At 44.2% G+C, this 8,110-nt stretch overlaps 1 protein-coding gene across 3 annotated transcripts in view; it reads left to right on the top strand.

The window, feature by feature from the left end:
* The first annotated feature begins 4,182 nt into the window (after positions 1–4,182).
* The window catches only part of LOC149322999 (calcium/calmodulin-dependent protein kinase type 1B-like), a 73,415-nt gene continuing 69,487 nt past the window's right edge, over positions 4,183–8,110 (top strand). The window contains exon 1 of one of the 3 annotated variants that reach the window (XM_089485989.1): positions 4,183–4,274. The gene's annotated coding sequence lies outside the window, so the exon portion shown is untranslated. Of the gene's footprint in view, positions 4,275–4,303; positions 4,615–8,110 lie in introns of those variants that run through there. The other 2 variants (XM_089485997.1, XM_089485982.1) reach the window with 2 other exon arrangements.

The raw sequence follows: 8,110 nt of genomic DNA, 5'->3' as shown, positions 1-8,110 counted from the left end.
CTACCTTTACCTTTACCTTTAAGGTAAGCCTATCATGGGGTTTTCTTAGCAAGGGAGTTTATCATTGCCATCCTCTGAGGCTGAGAGCATGTGACTTGCCCAAGGTCACCCAGTGGGTTTACAGAGACACAGTCAATTTGCCCCAAGTTCCAACTGTGTTGGAAGCAACTCAAAAGCCCAGAGCTATGCGTTCCTTCTGGCACAGGGCTGATATGCCTCAAATCCCAGACAGTGGTCTATGGGGCCAACTTTCATTGCCAAAATTCTTTGCTGAAAAAGCTTTTCTTCAACTCTAACAATTCATGCTGTGAGTTGGATGGGATTTATTTGAATTGTTTCCTATCACCCTTGCCAACAAGATGCCACTATACATAGAAAACAAGCACACCAGAGAAGGAGGCTAAGCTGAACTTTTATGTGTCAGCTTTGTAAATGCAGGAACATTTCCATTCTATTTTATGATTTATTTCCTTACAGAAACGTTTATAGAGAGGGAGGAGCAACATTCAGATATGCAGTCCTTTCTAGAAGTGACACCATCGGCTTTAAACAAAACAGAAAAGCTCTTCCCAGATCTGCCGAATATACAAACGGCCCTGGTTTGTATTTATCTCTTGGACTCCACATTTGATTAATGTCCGCTTGCTGGCCAGACACAGTATGTGTGAAGAGACTCAGCAAAGAAGCATGGCACTGGAAGCAACACAAACATCCTGATGTCGATGGCCCATTCATACATGCAAGTCATCTCAGCGTCATCCCTATATTTATGTAGTCTGCTGCCTGTATAGCCTCGTGCGCCAGTTAGTCTCATGTTCCCTGGCTGTCTGATGCAAGCGTACCATCTAGTGTCCACAAGCTGTAAAACATCTTGTCTCTCTTCATGGCTATGGACAGACATCCTCTTATTTATGTGCCTTCAAGTTATGGAATCGTAGAATCATAGAGTTGGAAGAGACCACAAGGGCCATCCAGTCCTATCTTGGGGTTTTCTTGGCAAGATTCTTCAGAGGAGGTTTGCAATTGCCTTCCTTTGAGGCTGAGAGCATGTAACTTGCCCAAAGTCACCCAGTAGGTTTTCATGGCTGAGCTTGGAATTGTATCCTGAGTCATAACCACTATGTCACACATACAAACCTACATTTCTGCTCAAAAGTAAGTTCTACTGAGTTCAGTGGGGCTGTTTCCAGTTAAGTGAACATAGGAGTCCAGCCTTAAATTTGTTTAGTTCATTACCAGCCTTAAAATGTTTTTTAATTGGCCATATAGACAATTTCCAGAACCTTATACCTTGTCTTGCACTATAGTGCTATGATTCCCCTTTAACGTCCATGAAAGTGCCCCATGGAGGCCTGGGATTGGGAATTTCAGGAAGGGGGCCTTTAGAATCCTCAGCCCCAAAGCTCTTTCTCTAATGCCTCTGTCCAAACTATCAAACCCAGGATTGCTTAGGATGTAGCCATAGCATTTAAAGAGATGTCATAGTGCTATAACTGTGCTGTGTGGAAATGACTGAAAAGCAAGTTTTATGTATGTATGAGAGAGCTAGCATGGTGTAGTGGTTTGGCACCCCCCCCCCCCCCCCAACTTAATTGGGTGCATTCGAGATGTGTGTGAACAACAGAGAGATTCAGCCTGGATTCATCCTGGATTATTTTCGCAATGTGAATAATCCTAAGGATGAATTTATGTAGATCCTCCATGGTAATTATTTTTGTTTTTTTATGTTCATCGGTAAGCCTGCCTTTGCACTATCTTCTTTAACCTTCCTTAGAAATTGTTTCAAGTCTGTGTTTTCTGCTAGTAGTATGGTGTCATCTGCATATCTTAGATGGTTGATGTTCCTTCCACCTATCTTCACTCCTCCTTCTTCTAAGTCTAAACCTGCCCTTCCTATGATATTATCTGCATGCAAGTATATTTGCAATGTGATCTCTAGTGCCTCTTCTTTTCCTGAACCTCACTTGCAGTTCTGGGATTTCTCTCAGAAATCCATATATGACTGGAGCCCATACTGCAGGATTTTGAGCATAATTTGCTTGCATGGAATATTAATGCTATAATCCTAAAGTTGCTGCAGTTTTTTGTCCCTCCTTTTTGTGTGGATTAGGATGTATATTGATCATTTCCATTCTGTTGGCCACCATTTTGTTTTCCATATTTGTTGGCATATTTTATTTATTATCAAAGTTGATTCTGTCTGTGTGGATTGTAGCAATTCTATTGGAATTTGTTCCTGGTGATATATTCTTTGTAATGTCTCGTATTGCAGCTTCCACCTCACTCTCTAGGATTTGGGGTTCATCTTTATACAGTTGGCCCGGCTTATCCATGGATTTTTTATACACGGATTCAAGCATCCACAGCTTGAAAATATTCAAAAAAAGAATAAATTTCAAGTATCAAACCTTGATTTTTCCATTTTATATAAGGGACACCATTTTGCTATGCCATTGTATGTAATGGGACTTGAGCATGCACAGATTTCGTTATTCACGGGGGTTCCTGGAACCAAACCCCAGCGGATAACAAGGGTCCACTGTACCATGTGTTCTTCCTTCCATGTGTTGAACATATTTTTTCTCTTTTACTGTATATAGCTGTTCTGTGTATTGCTTCAATCATGTTATTATTTCTTCTTGATCTTGTAGTATGTTCCACTTCTGATTATAGAACATCCCCACCCTTGGTTTGAACTTTCCTTTAAGTTCCTGGATCTTGAGGAAGAGGTCTTTCATTTTTCCTTTTTTGTTGTTGTCTTTTATTTCTCTGCATTGATTATTATAGTAATCATTGGACTGTTGCATTCATGGCTCTGATTTTGTTTCTATCTCCTTTTTCTTTTACTTCTTGAAGCATTTCCTCTGTTATCCATCGTTTCATCTTTCTTTTTGGCCATGATAAAGTTTGGATCATCATCCCAAATGCTTGAAAGTGAGTCAGCATGGTGTAGTTGTTTGAGCATTGGACTATGACTCTGGAGACCAGGATTTGAATCTCAGCTCTGCCATAAGAAATCACTGGGTGCCCTTGGGCAAGTCACACATAAATGCATGCTTCTTAGCCATGCTCCAAATGGAGGTTCTTTTGGAATTCCTCCTGGACAGAAGGCTGAAATGTATTCTGGAAAAGGAGGATGTCTGGTCACCCTGCGTGCTACTGATACACTGCCACTGGAGGTGGAGGTTCCATTTTCTTAATGGTGTTATGGAAGCTCCACCACATCCCTCTCCCATGGAACTCCCTTTTGCCCAGGCATGTTGAGAGACCTGGTAGTGCCTTTGAGATTAACTGGAAGAAAGAATCAGTATGTAGAGAGATCTTGTAGCACCTTTGAGACCAAGGACTTTATCACACAGCAACCTATGTCTCAAAGTCTCAAAGGTGCTACAAGATCTCTCTACATACTGATTCTACAGACTAACATGGCTATATCTTTGAAAGAAAGAAGTTGGCAACATGAGCTTTCCTATACTTCAGTCCATTTCCTCAGATGTAGACTTAAGTCTAGTAGTGGGAAAGCTTATACTGCCAACTCCTTTCTTTCAGTCAGTCTCCAAGGGGCTACAAGATCTCTCTGCATACTGATTCTACAAACTAACACTATATCTCTGAAAGAAAGAAGTTGGCAGTGTGAGCTTTTGTAGACTTCAGTCTACTTCCTCAGATGCAGACATGTAGGTCTACAAAAGCTTATGCTGCCAACTTTTTTCAGTGAGCCTACAAGATCTCTCTACAGACTGATACTACAGACTAACATGGCTACATTTTAGAAAGAAAGAAAGAGAGAGAGAGAGAGAGAAAGAAAGAAAGAAAGGAAAAGAAGTTGGTGGCATGAGCTTTCCTAGACTTCAGTCTACTTCCTCAGATGCGTGCATAAGTCTACTAAAGCTTATGCTGCCAACTTCTTTCTTTCAGGGAGCCTACAAGATCTCTCTACAGACTGATTTCTACAGACTAACAAGGGGCTCACATCTTTACATTGTGCCCAGGCAGCATCAGTCTGGGTCAGCCACTTTGGTGCCTGTCCTTGGTGGATTCCCAGCCTTTCCAGAGAGAGGGAGAGAGAGAGAGAGAGAAACCCAGTCTGCCTGGTATTTATTGCCTTACAAGGCAGGGCCGGAGAGATGCTTTAAAAAGGGGGGCAGAGGAGGAGGAGGAAGGGGGGGGGGGGGGAGAAAAAGCCAGCAAGGCAGAAGGAGAAAGGAGGCTGATGGGGGATGCCTGGCAAGGAGGGAGTTGCTTGGAGCATGGGCTAAGACTGGCTGCAGCAGGTAGGGGGGCAAAGAAAGGCTGCATCTGCACAGGGGTCAACACGGATTATGTCTCCAGTACAGATGCACCTAAAGGAGGAAGGGAGGGGGTAGGGGATTGCAAGGATGGGATTGCATGGAAATGTGCATGCACACAGACATACACTCATGCACACGCAGCCCAGGCGTGCGCGCCTCCTTGCACACGCAGCCCTTGACTGGCACGCACCAGCAGAGTGGGCACCGCGCAGGGTGCGGACGCCCCTGGAATGTAAACCAACCAGGATTGCAGTGGAAGTGCCCAGGCTGCTGGTGGTGTTGGTGGTGGAGGATCGGAGGGAAGAGTGCAACTTATAGCCAGGTAAGGAGGACCCCTAGGGAAGGAAGGAGCACCCAGAAGATGCCAGGGGAGTGGGGTGGGCAGCCCATGAGCATGGCTGCCAAGGAGAGCAAGGCACTGCAATGTGGGACCTGATGAGCAGCAAGTGACAACACTCCAGATGAATGGGGATGCCTGCTGCTGAGCCAGGCTCAGCCTGTGGAGGACCTTTTTGGAATGGGCACCAGCTTGGCCCTGGAGGACTTGTCCTGGCAAAGGAGGACCAACCCTGAGGGTGGTGGATGCATGTGAGAGGCAGGGCTTTACTAAAAGGGCTCAGCCATCTGCCTTTGGATGGATGGATGGATGGATGGATGGATGGATGGATGGAGTGGTCAGATCATATTGACTCTGTAGTTTGGGCTGGTGTTTATGTGGGTGTGCAAAACAATAATAACCACAGCAACAACCCAGGTTGGCAAGGGCAGGGCAAGGGAGAGAATTAGGGGTGTGGATGTGTGGACCAGGGACTGAGGCTGCTTAAGCAGACTTCCAGTGTCTTCCATGTCTCCTATCAATTTATGGTGACCCCATGGATTTCCTAGGGTTTTCTTCGGCAAGGGATACTCATGAGAGGCGGCTTTTCCAGCTCCTTCCTCCAAGATATAGGCTATATCTTGGTATTCGTTGGCAGTCTCCCATCCAAGTTCTAACCATGGCTGACCCTGCTTAGCTTCCAAGATCAGAGGAGATGTGGTACCTTTTTAGGGTATTGAGACCTTTTGTTGTTCTTCATTGGCAATCTCCCATCCAAGTATCAACCATGGCTGATCTTGCTTAGTTTCCAAGATCAGAAGAGGTCAGGTGCGTTTTTAGGGTATTTAGATCCTTTGCTATTGTTCATTGGCAGTCTCCCATCCAAGTTCTAACCATGGCTGACTCTGCTTAGCTTCCAAGATCAGAGGAGATGTGGTACCTTTTTAAGGTATTTAGACCCTTTGTTGTTGTTCATTGGCAGTCTCCCATCCAAGTACCAACCACATCTGATCATGCTTAGCTTCCAAGATCAGATGAGATCCAGTGCCTTTTTAGGGTATTGTGGCTCTTTACGGAAACATGAATCTGGCAGAGTTCAATGGGACTCAGGGTCTTCAAGTGAAATGCCTTAGAAGGCACTGTGAATAAACTTTCCATGGATCTAGGCTGCCTGGAGGCTTGGTGGTTGACGGGCAAACAGCGGGCATCTCATTTGCTGCAGACAACACCATGTGTATCTCCCTGGATCTGTTTTGACTCTGCTGTGCGTGCAGTAGAGTGCTCAGAGCCGTTCCTCCTCGCTGTGTATCCAAACAGGTGGATGCATTACATGCTGAAGATCGCAATGTGTGCGTGTGTGAATCTGTAATGTTTAATTAATCAGTTTTTGTTGTTGCTGAATGCATGCACGAGGCTTCCTTGTTTTCGGCTTGCGTAGCTCATGGTCTGCTATTCCTGTCCTTGCTTCTTCGGTCTGTTCACTTGTCTCATCCATCCATCCATCTATCCATCTACATATTCTTCTGTTTGCCCCTGCTCCATTACCTTGAATCTGTTCTCTCCATCCATCACTTTGTCCAGCCATTTTCTTGACTGCATCCATTCCCACATGCCCCTGTTCCATGTTCATGTGCCTCATCTGCAGAAATGCTTCTCTCCTTCAGCTAATGCCCCATTGTTTTATATCTGCCCCAGCTCTCATGCTTCTTTCCATTTCCATCCATCCATCTCCCTGGCGAGACAAGCGCACCTCCTTTCCTGTCTTCAATCTTCCCCATTCATACCTATTTATATCACACTCCTACCTTTTTATTTGTCTCTACAACATCAGGTTCTCTTTCCATGAGACAATGTGCTACATGCACATGTACATATGCTTCCACTTTTTTCCAGCTTTTGCACCAGAGTCAAGTACCATGCAACACACATGATTACACACAGAGAATCATACAATGCACACAGTTAATAAGAGGTAGGAAGGGACATGCATCCCTGGTCTTTCACACATCCATCCATGCACACTTATAAAAAGATATAAGTTGACACCTGTATGTACAGTCATCTTTTGGCAGGGTGCAACAACACATCTGCATTCTTCAGATACTGCTGCTGTGTTATTATTTTCACATGCAGCTCCCCCTTCTACACTCTCTGAACAAAACAGCATTTCAAAAACACCACACAAAGATATGGTGGCATTAAAATATGACATACGATGTTATGCATTCCTCACAGAGTATGCATTTGCACAGTTTTCAAGTATTTGGGCAGCATCTGCCCCATGGTGAGGAGGAAAAAAATTACAGTTCACCCCTACATATAACATCCCCATTCATTTAAAAGATGTAAAAGCAATTGAATACATCCTCTTCCCATGTCTGGCATGTAGGTATAGGACACACAGGTCCTGATACACAAAGCCATACATGTTCAGCTTTTGAGCGCTACTTACCTAGCAGGTAATTGAGTTGCAAGGATAGTAATAGAGATGGGGAATGTGTGGTCCTTCACTTGTTCCTGTATTATAACTCCCATCAGCCCTTATTGGCATAGCCAGCAGCAATGGATGATGGAGTCTGTAGGCCCACAATGTCTGGAGGATCTCAAGTTACCCACCTTTGGTTTATAAAGAATGCTAGTATGATCAATATGGTATGCTCAATGGGGGTGTCAGGAGACTTGTCCCAAACCATTCTGCTGCCTGAGATGAAGCAACAAGAAATGCGCTCACTCCAAAAGTCAAAGTGTCATCCAAAATTATTTTGGCGCAGGGGAAGGGGAAAATCCATAATCACCTTTTCTCATCCCTGGCAGTAATAATAAATAATAATCAATAATAATCACTCAATATTTTATGTCTTTTTGTGACAGCCACATTTTGCTGGTGAGGCAAGTGCCTTACTTGTCTCGCCAGGCTTGGATGGGTGGTCAAATTATACTAACCCTGTAGTTTGGACTGGTGTTTATGTGGGTGTTCAAAAACAAAAACCAGATTTGGCAGGGCAATGCACAGAAGTAAGGTAGATGGGTGGAACAGTGAGTGAAGCAAAACTTCCAGTGCCTTCATGTCTCCTGTTGATTTAAGGCAACTTTATTAATTTATTAAGGTTTTCTTAGGCAAGGAATACTCAGAGGTGGCTTTTCCAGTTCCTTCCTTCAAAATACAGCCTACGGCACCTGGTATTTGTTGGTGATCTCCCATCCAAGTATTATCCATGACTGACCCTGCTAAGCTTTCAAGATCAGACAGTATCTAGTGGCTTTAGGATATTTAGGCCCTTTATGGAAGGGTAAATTGCCATTAATCTCGCTGAGTGGCTTTGTACAAATGACTTCCTGAGAGGCATATTATGGGGACAAACTGGGGTATGACCCCAGCTATGATACCCTGAATTCCCTGAAGAAGGAAGCAAGTATGACAGATAAATAAGAGCAGTTTGTTAATGCACACCCTCCTCGATGTCTTGATCAGGCATTAGCTTTGCTGGAGGGATGCTTTGCA

This window comes from Sceloporus occidentalis, unplaced genomic scaffold (assembly GCF_023333645.1).
Source record: "Sceloporus occidentalis isolate IW3139 unplaced genomic scaffold, rSceOcc1.0.p SCAF_1, whole genome shotgun sequence".
Lineage (NCBI taxonomy): Eukaryota > Metazoa > Chordata > Lepidosauria > Squamata > Phrynosomatidae > Sceloporus > Sceloporus occidentalis.
Note: the sequence above shows the minus strand (reverse complement) of the source record. Positions and strands in the feature narration are given on the sequence as shown.